Raw genomic sequence first — 12,977 nt, 5'->3', positions numbered from 1 at the left:
AATAATAATAAACATAATAATGAAAATTATGAATTTACCACCACCATCACAAGAAACATTCTTATATTTGCAAAGTGTCATTGAACATACCATCCACGCATCCTGGGTGAATACTGGATCCTGCTTTGCTATTGACAATGCTACAATATCCTTTAACTTTGAATTTGCCATCCTGATAATTGATCATCAGCCTCATTATTTTTGGTTTTCTACAACAAAGAGGCTTTAAAATGAAACTTTACGCTATTTTCTGCAACATTTGTGCTACAAAATCTCTGATTTTTATGCATGAAATGTGTAAAAAAAAATATAGCTGGCTGATATATAAATTCCTCACTCCTGCAGAGTGATCAGAATTAGCAGAAATGTGTTAAATGTGTGACATTTTACACCACAGAAAACAGCACATTGATGTTACCCAAACCAACAACAACTTTGTCACTGCAGACCAACAACAAGATGGCATCTCCCTCAAGACATTTCCAAGAACAAATACCTCCCTCAATTTATGCTCCGGGGACAAAATTTTTCTCTCTTTTTTGGTTCTGTGCTGCTAAAACCATGAAAAAACCAAAGCAACAAGGACAGAAAATGCAAACAGATGGTTTTTCATTGCAGTTTTAAACAACAGGCTTCCCATTATCGGCTATCATTACGGCCGGTTCACATCTCCCTGTTTTTTTCACTGATTACATCTGCCTTGCAGTTTTCTGCTTTGTATGTATCCCCACAGGCTGTTGTGTGATTGGGCTGAACTCTCATCTTCTGAGACCTCTCAGTGACAATATCCCCTCAGCTCTGCCATCTCCTTGCTCCCATTCTGTTTCCCACTCACTCTGCAGCGCAATCACTTCCATATGTAAACATATGCTCAGCTGTTGGCCACTATATTAACATTACAGTTAAAAAGCTCTTATCTGTCTGTCCTCTGCTGACTTTAAACTTCCATATGTTACATGTATGTAGCTCAGTTAGGTCAGTGTACATTATGTAAGCAGCGGTGTTACATGCATACTCCTAGCTGACATGATGCATACATGATGTGAAATAATGGTTGTGAGCTAATGAAGACTCATCGTGCAGAATTGTGCTTTTATCACACTGCTGAACTGCATACAAAGTGTCTTTAAATGCAGACAGGATGAACTTGCTTTTAAATGCTAAGTATGATTTGTTTTGACCAGTTTGGCCCACTATCTGTCCTTGTTGGGGTCAGTTTTTTGTTTTTTTTCACAGCTCATAGGTGGAGATTCCATTTGAATGTCTTGCCTTTTTATCGTGGTCAATCTGGGATTCTTTAGTGCTTTTAAATAATGCATGTGTCTGCTTGTGGTGGAAGGATAAAGTGGCTTTTAACATGAGCTACCACCCAATACGGGGCTCTCCCTGTCAGGGGCCAGGTGAGCCGCCTCTGAGCATTCCACCATTGCTGTGGAGGTAACTTTCATGCTCCACTGGGCAAACATTTTCCAGGTCACATTTTTCAATTACACTGAGAGGCAGGTCCCACAGGCAACCACCCCCCCCAAGCACATATACACACGCACACACACTTCCCCACATAAACAGACTAACCCTCTCACCCTTCCCCCCTTTCACCATGCCATCCCCACACGCAATCTTTCATCCCATGTTTAGCTGCACATCATCCTCTCCTCCACCGCGTAGCTTCAAAACACACAAACACCACTCAAGTCTTAAAGAAGGGCAAAATATGTTAATAGGGTTGACTTCAAAATGCTCCAAGGAGACAGCAAAAACAGAAAGGTTACGTCATTTTAGCAAAAATACGTTTGTTCGGGAAAAAAAAGTTGATGCGCAATAAAGATTTACTTTCCCCTGATGAGGCCGTTGTTGAACGGCTCTGTCCACACAGAACCTCCCGCACCTTTCAGAACTGTCAAGGTCCCTCAAGTTCACCATGAAGTGTTTGTCTCCTTATCTGAAGACTTTGAAGTCTCTCCCTCTTTGCCGCCTCAGGCGAGTGGTGAGATATGAGGAGAGTCGGCCTCATCTGCTTAATGCTGCTTGTGTAGCTAATAGTCCAGAAAACACCGCTTTGTGAGGCCACAAACGAGCACTTTAAATGATTCATTTTTGGCTGTCAGAGGAGAGCAACTTGCCATGCTCTGGCTCTCTGTCATCACCATTCCTAACTGTTTGAAGGTATTAGAGGCGTTGGCAGAGTCGAGAGGTGTGTGCAGACCTGTATCTGTTAAAAGACGTGGAATACTGCCTTCTGCCCAACCAACCACACTGTTTATCGATGAGCTGGTGACTAACACAACACATGAAAGAAAAACAAGCTAATATTGAACTGATTCCAGTAACAAATATTGGCGGCAGAAGTCTGATATAGCTTATTTAGTGGAGCTCAAGTTTTGCCAAAAACAACAAGACTGAGAGTCTGGAGGCGTGCTTACAGCTCTGTGAGGTACAGCTGTGCACTGAGCTAAATATTAACGCCAGCTTGCAATAACATGCTCGTAGTTACAATGGAAACATATGCAGCAGGTGTGATTCTCCATGATGGTGTTATTCCTACAGTTTAGTGTGTTAGCAATGTAACATTAAACCCAGAAGAACACAAAAGCTCCTCAGTTTTCCCAACACGTTCTCCTTCCCAGTGTGTCCAATACTGCATTCTGTCACAATCCCTGGTGTCTGTGCACATGGTGTCCTTGGGGATCAGTGCTGTGTTACTCCGGTCATGGCTATATTAGACAGAAACTGCTTTAATTTTCATTCTGTTTAGCTATAAACAAGCAGCAAAGTTCACATGAAGAGACGGGGGGGGGGGGGGGGGGGAGTTATAAGGCCCACAAATAAGAAATGCGCGTTAATAAAATCATATTTGATCATTTGATTGGGTGTATGAAAAGGTCATGTTCAGTTTTATGATGCACGAAAATGCAATGCAGCCTGACTTGGAAGAACACCTTTTTACAAAGTTTACCCAGCACATTAAATCCAGACCTTGAGGCCACCTCCTGAGCTGGTCTGAAACCTGAGGACACGTGCTTAAAAACTGCACGGAGTCCGATGCAAACACAGACAATGAGAATGCATATTCTTTTCCACAGAACTATAAACCTGCAAGTATGTGTGGTTCTTGATGAAAAGTCTCAGTTAATTTCAGATTGCATGAGTCAGATTTTGACTCGACAATTCGATATGAATACACGTTCATTTATTATTTCCATCTGAAAAGATAGTCTGAACCAAAGTTTAAGATCACAAGACATTGAAAGCAGAAGAGGGAGGGATCCCAAGGCGTTCCCACGCCACCCAAGACATATCATCCCTCTCAGTTAGAAATTGGGGCCCATTTTGCCAACCCACATGGCCTTTCACATATGGGGCCCGTGTAACTGAAACTACATTAGACCTGCAAAATTTTCCCAGTTCAACCAATGCCCACTCAACCACATCGCCCAAACTGACCCCTTATGCCTGCTGAGATATGGGACCCACATGGGTCCTGTGCAACTCACACTCACAGTGGGTGAGGCCACTGTGGAAACTGCAGAAAAAACCAACCAACAAAGCTTGAATTGAACCCTTATGGGCCCCACATGGACATGATGGCTGGGGGAAAACCATATAAAAAACATTCTAAGTAAAGATTTTGACAACAAATAATAGTCAAATTTGTTCTGACAGCCATGATTATTGATGCATTGTATGTCCATGATGAATGAACATGGCAACTGTGTCATTCATTTTGCTTTTTTATTAACAAATCTAGAAAAAATATGCAAAAAAAAAATCTATTTTATTTCCAAGAAACACGGTTTATCATTACATTAACTGCAGTAATTACATTTGCAAAGGATTTTTATTTTAATGCAAAGCCAGTAACATAATAACCAACCAATAATTGACTTTTTAATATATCAGTGGCAGTTAAGTTCAAATTATAAGAATATAAGCAGGTATTAAATTACTGACTGTTTTTACATTATTGGTTTCTAACACATGTAAAGATTTAATCATATTAGAATATTTAAATACAAAGAAACATGTTAAAAAATAACACTGACAACCCTAGAAATGTTTCAGAGCCAGAAATATGTACAAATTATGCTTGTTTATTAATACTTTGTGATTTTTAAGACTAAAGATTACTAAACAAGTCTGTGGGAAACCTGGAGTCTGTGCTGCTTGTTTTGCTCGACAAGGTAAAAGTGCATTTGTAAACACAAAACCGCCTTGACTCAGTGATTAAAATGAACATTTACAGTGTGGTTTATATCAAATAGATTATTTTATTAGCAAAAGTGGAGATGATGCATCAGATGAAAACTGCTATAAACAATACCTGCTGCTACTTGACTCATTTTTGACACCGCAGACAAGCCGAGGAGTTTGGATTGCATTAAAAGACAGATTAACAATCGTTTCAATTGGTCTTTTTATTCACAAAAGCAAAACTAACAGATCTTTCCTTTTAATCCATGACTATGAAGCAGCATTTCCATGAATACAATATCTGTAGCCAGGTAAATATCTTTGACCTCAAAATACCCAGTGAGACATAACTTATTGCCTTTTCAATCCAGATGACAAACTAACTGTGTATGCATGGAGCGCTCATGACGAGAGGCGGTGCATTATTCACCTGTGCTGTACCCGGGATCTCAAAGCGAGCATCGCTGCAAACAAAATAAAGCAGTAGATAAATTAAAGGTGACAGACGGATCAGATATCATGAAATAATATCCAGGCAGCCACTCAGAGCAGGAAAAAAACACATCAGCATATAAAAGGCAAAGGAATACAAGCAAAAGTTGTTAGCGCCTTTGATAAAAACCTTCCAGTGAGATGTATAAATGACAGATAAGATGGGAAATGTCAGCTGCTCCTCCAGCCTGTTATTACTCCTACGTTCCTATACTGATGGAGCCAATGTGGATAGTTCCTGTAAACAAGAAGTACAGTTCCTATAGATACATAATGACAGATAGAGGTAATTAAAGACTGTGTAATATATTTAGACTTTGCTTATTAAATCTTTATTTCATTAGTTTCTTAAAGCTCCCACGTTCTGTTTTCACACATTTCCAGACTAACTTCTGCTGTTGTTTTTAATAAAAAGCAACCAAAACGAGGCTGAACTTGCTCAGGAAGAGTCTCAAAACAAAGTGGTGACAACGGCTCCTTCACCGAAACAGTTTGAGCGGAAAGTCACTGTTTGTTTACTCTGAATCCTGCATGCTTTCAGCTCGCCACAGGAAAAAAATAAAAAAACAGGAAATATAAATTTGTCAGGACTAATACGCAAACATAAATCAAATGTTTCTATGTTTTATGTTCGTGCATGAATAAAAGATGTGCACGGGTGAATATCTAAAAAGGTGCAGTCTCCTTGGTGTTCATTGCCGTGATCAAGGAGGGTCCAAAGTCCAGTTTCAAGATGTAGGACTGTCCAACTTTTAGATGCATCCTTTTTCCAACACACCTGAGTCAAATGAGTGTTTGGTTACCAACCTTCTGCAGAGCTGATGACATGCAAATGAGGAAATTCAGCCATTTGACGGAGAAGGGATGCATGTGGAAGTTACAGGATAGCTGATCTCATTGACCGGACTTGGACACTCCTGATGCAAGTATAATGAAAATTCTAAACAATAACATGTTTTAAATAGTAATAAAAAAAAAAAAAAAGTCAATTTTATGATAAGAAAAGTTGTATCTTTCAGATGAAATCCTGCCAGTGGAAGTTATAGTGAGAAAAGATTCCTCTGGACTACCAGTTCCTCCATTAAATTCCTTATTTGAGCAGGAAATCTGTATCATACTCCAACTCTTTAATAGGACTGTCAAATCTGTCACAGTCCAATACGGAAAACTTAACTGAAAACCCAGTCCAGCACTACGGACAAGAAAAGTTATCTTGTGCCTATCTATTGGCCAGGTTTGACGAAATGTCAGGGTGGAACAGCCTGGGAATGAAAACAGGGCTGAGCTTCCTAAATTTAAGCTCTGCCAAGAGAGAGAAGAGAGAAAAAAATGACCATTGAGCAGTGAGTTGTGGAGATAAGTGAGACCATGCAGCAGGGAGGATGCTACTGCAGGCTACCTGGAACAGAGCCAGGGACGTTGTGTCAGTGGGGTCAGAGCAAGCTGACTGGTGGAGGTACACAAAAGTGCAAAAACACACAAGCATATACACACAAAGTGCCATTAAAATACATCACTGCAGAACCCAGGTACACATCCAGACCATCGGTGGGTTCTTGTAGCTGAACACGTTCAGGATGATGTGATAAAATTAGCATCTTTACTGACAAACAACTCTACATGATGCAGATGGAGAGAAACATTTCTGAACTAAATACATTAAATAGCAGACAGACATTTAATTTCTATCAGCTGCCAGGGTTCGTCACACTCTAATCCATCTGTTTCTGTGTAGCATTATGCATGTGGGCCCATCAACGTGAGCAGGACCCCTGGGCATCAATGTGTCATACCTGCTGAGTCTCCCTGAAACGCCTGCTGCCTCTCATCTTAACACCAACAAGACAAATGTTGAGCGTTGGCATTTAAAAAAAAAAACTGTATTCCCAATAAAATCTTGTTGACAGTATATGTGTGTCACAGGAGAGGTATCAGCACAGGTAGTGTGTAGCATCAGCACCACACAGGAGTGTTAATTAGACACACCAACGGTAGCATCAGGGGTGCTGCGACTGACGCATGAAACCCCCACCATGATTAGTAAACAACAAAACATTTGACTAACAAGCTTTCTGTCTTGCAGAGCTTTGATTTGAATGGTGAAGAATAGAAATTACATGTGAGGAATAGCATTCAAGCTGACTTAAAACGCATCGGAGCGATTATCTTAGCAAAACTGTAAACAGGAACGTATGACATGGAGGTTATTTTCCTGATCCAGGTGATGGAATAGATGCAATCCTGCGATAGCCTGACATTCCAGGCAGATTGCATGCAAGCGCTTCCTTATTTTCTTTGCTTTAAGCAAGTAGAGAAGACACAGTCCACTGCCTCGCCTTAATGGAAAACAAGAAATTTTATACCTCTGATTAAATATGCAAAATGCACAACTTAAAAGCCTGAAAACAAACACTCAAACGAATGGACCCACTCCGTTAAGGAAAAAGTACACTCCTGCAGTAATTTAATTGCACCCTTCCCAGGTTTTCTCTGAATGTCTGACACATGCTTCTAAAAACACAGTGTACAAAGCACGCTTAAAAAGCCAACATGTGTTGCAGAGTGCCAACACCCAACATCAATCCAGACACATCCAGCAGCTGCTAATTGGCTGCACTATGTGACTAGCCAGAGGAGGGAGGGAGGGTATTTTTAATTACGCACCACGTCTCCATGGCTACGCAGGGCGGGAGGACAGGAGTCACGCCAACAGGTTGAGACGGAGATGAAGTGAAATGGAGGAGAATACATTCTCATCTGGTCCCTTCTGCTGAATTGATGTTTGCACTTCAGTGAGCAATCATGCTTCGCACACGATCGCACATACTGAGACACACACTCGTCATCCGCCGGGATTACACTGAGCGCAGAATCATGTTGTTCAGGTTGCGATAGTAGCTGGCCTTAGACACACACACTCTCCTGCAGCCTTTTCTTTTTGGTGTTGGTAGAAATAAATGCAGCCCTGCTGATCTATTTTTTGCCAGCAGTGTTGGGGAAAATAAACAGTACGCTCCATGACTGCTTAATCACACAAAATCATTTTTGTACCAATGCACGGATGGGATCTGAGGCATGATTGCCTTGCGCTGTTTTTTTCTCTGTGTGTGTGTGTGTGTGTGTGCCTTTTTAAAAATGTCTTCCGATTAGGCAACAAGAGTACTAATCCAGTCAGTTAGTTCATCTGCAGATGCTAATCCTTTAACGCCACAACCGAACGTGTGAAATTTATTGCTGTAAATGTGCTTATGTATTTTTGTGTGTGTGCCATCAGGCTTTCAGAGAGGGGGGGGGGGGGCGGGTTGTGTCTCATCTCTCTATTTTTTCCTCTGCCACTTGTTCACATCAGGAGGAAAATGTGCAGCAGGCAGGTTTGCTCTGATCTCTACCCTATATGTGATGAATTTTGAAATTCTGCTTAGCCATAAAATTGAATCTATCAAGTCTCCAGAGCACCATCTGCCCCCAACATTCCTCACTCCAAACCTTTCCTCCCCCGAGTTTTATCATTTTGCACAATCTTAGTCCCTCCGTTCAGCCTCCGAGGTGGGACAGTGAGATTATCTTTACTGCGGGGAAGATTAAGATAAATTTGAAAAAAAAAAAAGACTCAAGCTTAACTTAAAATGACCTTGAATATTACTAGTTTACTTTCCAGCTCTACAAATTCAAAACAAGTGGGGAGTACTTGAGTGGAGGAAAGGTCTGAGACATAAGCTACATATTCCTTGCCTTGACAGATCTAGCTTACATCTAGCCAGACTCCATAGAGACTAATCCCTACTCAACACTGGAGTCTCGGTGCAAGGCTAAAACTGCCTTTCAGTGATGCCGAAGCAAAGTACACCTTGCCAGCGTTGGCTCTAATTGCAAGCTCTGCAGCAACGTGTATTTTGCACTTGAAAAGGTGTTTCTTTGCACGTACTGAAAGGTGCATATTTGAATATCTCACTAACTTTAGATCAGGCTGTATACAGTGACCTCAGTGTTAAGAAGGAATACGCTAAAAAAACTCTTTTTAAAGCACTGGAAAACTGCAGGAGCTTCATTCAATGATAGTTTAAGATAGTCTGGTAAACCCTGCAGGAATCTGGAATGTTTCTGACAAACACTGTCCATGTTATGTAAAAGTCATTCATTTGTACTGATTAATATCTGAAAAGAGGGCGTTGTACTCTGAAAGCCGTTAAACCAAACTAATAAGCCTTTCAACATATTTTACATTTAAATCTTATCGGAAAGTGTGTGAAACTTTTGACTGGTAGTGAAGGTATCAGGTCCTTTCATATATATTCCACTAACACTGGCCGTGTTTCCATCACCCCTAGAATTATGCAAAACCTAAATATCACAATAAAAAACTGGTAATGCCCTGTGATGGACTGGCGAGCTGTCCAGGGTGTAACCTGCCTGTCGCCCAAAGCCAGCTGGGATAGGCTCCAGCTTCCCCGCGACCCTGAATTGGAATAAGCGGTTCAGAAAATGAATGAAATGAAAACTGGTAATGAATTTAAACCTGCCAATTATTGCTAAAAAGTTTTTAAACTTCTGTTTGGTGGTTTTTCACGTGTCAGTATAAAAGTATTTCGCAAAAGTGTAACGAAAACACTTAATTTGCATTCACACACAACGGGACGTGATGTAGGGGGTCACATGACCAGTTCATTTCAAGTAAAGATGGCTTCTGGAGGAACTTTTTGTCTTCGGTCAGTAGCAGCTGCTGCAAAATGCAAAATGTTTTGTGTCTCCGTCCTCCTCAAAGTGGAGTCTGACGAGATTTTACAAGAACTATGGATTATGTGTTAAATAACATTCAGTGGAAACACCTGCGAAATATAACTGCAGCTACAATACAGCAAAGATGTGCTTGTTAAGCCCCAAGTTAACATCTACGCTAAATAAAAGCAATATTTCTAATATTTTAACCAAGAAACAAACTGCAGTTTGCAGGTGTTTCCATTAAATGGTTTTATTCTTGTTAAATCCTATCAGGCGAGATTCCACCAAGGAGGAATATATTTCCCGCCACCAAGCTCTCCTCGCCAGCAGAAAAAGAAAAAGCATCTGAAACCCATTTTTACTTGGTGTAAATTACTTTTGTTTTATATTTCTACACGGACACATCTGAAGAATGTAAAATCTTTTCTAACTTTGTAATATTTAACTTTTTTCTTATTATTATTCATTATTTTCATATTTGTTTATTATCATCATTTAGTTATTTAATATTTAATGTGGCCAAAGGACGTCCACTTCTAGGCCTTTCTGTGACTCTCCATATCTCTGTTGCAACCTGCTGATGACACTCTGTGACACTCCAAGCTCAGTGGCCACTTCTGTCTGAGAACGTCCTGTTTGAAGCATCGCAATGGCAAGGGACTGTTGTTCCATTGTTAGGTGTCGTCTTGGTCTCATGATGTCAAAATGTGAACAGCATGATGAGGACAACTGTTTAAACACCAGCTCTAATTGAACCAGGACATTTATTGGTCAATTCAAGGATCACACACCTGCCGTGATTTTTGCCGTTAAGCTCCTTGTTAGAGAACAGCAACTTGTGCAAAATTTATTGAAACATTTAACAGTTGGACATGTGCATTTAAAAGCTTAGAGAAGATCACATTAAGTTCACCTGTACAGGTTTGAATGCATTTTAGGCTTGTTGTGAAATTTCACCCAAAAGCTGAATATCCCTAACTTTTTGTGAATAGTGTATGTAGTGATTTAACATATCTGAATGTTATTAATTTAAATGCATCAAATTTGTCATCGTTTATTTTTGCTACTATGTTTTCAGAGTTATAAAATGCAAGACTCAAAATTCAAAGATAAAAATTTCAAAGGAAAAAAATTCAAAGTGAAAATTCAGTGGTTAAAAATTCGCTGTCAGAAAATCTGTTCCACTGGGATGACTTGTCAATTCAGGATAACATTGAACGGGTGTTCAGCCAATCACATCACGCTGCCTCAGTCACCTGACTCAGACATTTTTTATATTCAGAAGAGCAGAGACTAAATTGATCGTAGCTTTACACTGTCAATAGAAACAAGATGGTAAACATAACAGTAAATACATTTAGAGGTTATATTTAGTGATAGAAAATAATTATTGTAGTTAATGCAATACCTGTAATGTGTCTTTCATTTGACAAGGTAAAACACGGACAAGAACCTCCATTTTAAAACATATTTTCTCTGCATGCTAGCATGAGAATGTTACACCTCATCCTGCTACACGGTGCCAGAGTTAGCACCTGTTTTAACTTCACAAATACATTTTACAACAAGATATTATTGTCTGTTCCAGGGTTTACTGTCTCCAACAGCGGTGGAACTTATCATCTGTTCTAACTGGGGTCAGATGGAAAATTAAATGAATGGCAGACATTATCTCAAAAAATAATTTTGAAGATATTATAAATTATTTGAATGACAAGTGGCTGCAGATGCTTTGAATGATGATTTGATATTAATTTAATTAATCTAAGTAATGACTTGGGCCTAATTTTACAAGTTAATCTAATTAATTATAGAAGACACCATTATTATATCACGACATAATTAATATTTCCCTTGTCCTTATGTAAACTGAATACAGCGTAACCCTGTTTACTGTTGTTCTAGCCAGAAAACTATTATACAGATTTAAAATTTTTGTCTGAAATATTTTTTGGTTAATAACACTAAACAAGTTCATCACATCTTTAAAAACTTTCAATCAAAAGAAAAACAAAACAAAAAAAAAAAAAAAATCAAACATTTTTCTCCAACTAAATGAACCTCATTAGTCTCAGAACAAAAGTTAAATATGTAGTTAATATTATAATGTATAGTTTACAACCAGGAATTAAAATCAGGTGAACTAATACAGCCATCACCAAAGGATAAATCTAAAATTCAACAAAAAATCTTTACATGAGAACAAACAACGGCTAACAACTGCAATAAATCTGTGATAAATACAGATTTACTGGCGGCATCAAAGACTGGAAGCTGGCTCCTGTTAGCTCACCACTACCACTGGCTTGTTGCACAACTTATTAACTTAAACTGGTAAAATTAAATAATAAAATTGACTTAATTTGTTCCATAACATTCAGCTAATGTCTCACAACATAAAAGAAACAGTCGTCATTTCAGCCACTTACCAGAGAAAATGCTTCCAAAACACTGAAAATGAACGACGGTTGATGGTGGAACTCTTGGTGTTTGGAACTGCTGGCAGCTCCATGAACCAGTGGACTTCAGTATTTATCGTTCTCATTGGAGCACGCTGCTCCGGGTGACAGATGAAGTGTGACGTGATTAGCCCAATACCTGCTTGATGTTATCCAGAAGTGACTAGTTATCCCAGTGGAAGAGATTTTCTGACGGCAAATTTTAATTTTTATTTTCAAAATTTGAGTCTTGAATTTTAAAACTCTGAAAACATAGTAGCAAAAGTAAAGAATTAGAAAAATTTGGATCAATAACATTCAGATATGTTAATTTGCTGCATAAAAGTTTGGTGCTTTGGTGATTCAAAATCTGGTGAAACAGATTTACTTCCATGTTAAATGCATGAATATGGAGTTATACGGAAGAGATGCTGTATTGATGAGTATGGACACAGCTCCTGGACTGTCAGGTTATGTAATACTCCATGAGCAGCTTTAAATGGGGGATTGACTCAGATAGCCAAATCCAGACTGACATAATCACTTTAGACACCAGCAGACCAGCGAATTACAGACTGGATCATTATCCGCCTCACTCTGCCCACTCTAGCGAAGAAAAAACACAACAATACATATTCATATCAGCTGTATTTATTCCTAACGTTCAGAAGAAGCAGGAGCGGGCATGCCAGATGGAGGATCAGGAAGGAAATAAACCTGGCTGTGGTGATGAGGAGAGCAGGGTGGAGCAGAAAGAGGAAGGGGGGGGCAATGAAGACATGGCGGTCGATGGGGGCATGGGGGATTGGAACAAATTTATTTCAACAAAGCCGACTCGGGATGAAACGGAGAACGTGGAGGTGGTGTCTGGATGGAAACCGGGTGAATCGGTGACCCCACAACAAGTCCTGCAGCTGAACGGTTACACTCGGGGTAAGAAACCCAGATTCATCCCACAGAGCAGGACACCACCGACTTGTTCCTCATAAAGAAGAGATCTCATCAAACTATAACAGCAAAACTTCTGAGAAAACGCCGGAAACGACCAAACAATGAAAGTTAAAAGATGTTAGAAATGGTTCATTATGTGAAAACATGTTGTTGTTAAACTGAGCCGATGGAAAAGGTGGTGTGAAA

Source organism: Telmatherina bonti (assembly GCF_933228915.1).
Source record: "Telmatherina bonti genome assembly, chromosome: 6".
Classification (NCBI taxonomy): domain Eukaryota; kingdom Metazoa; phylum Chordata; class Actinopteri; order Atheriniformes; family Telmatherinidae; genus Telmatherina; species Telmatherina bonti.
This window is presented reverse-complemented; position numbering follows the sequence as displayed.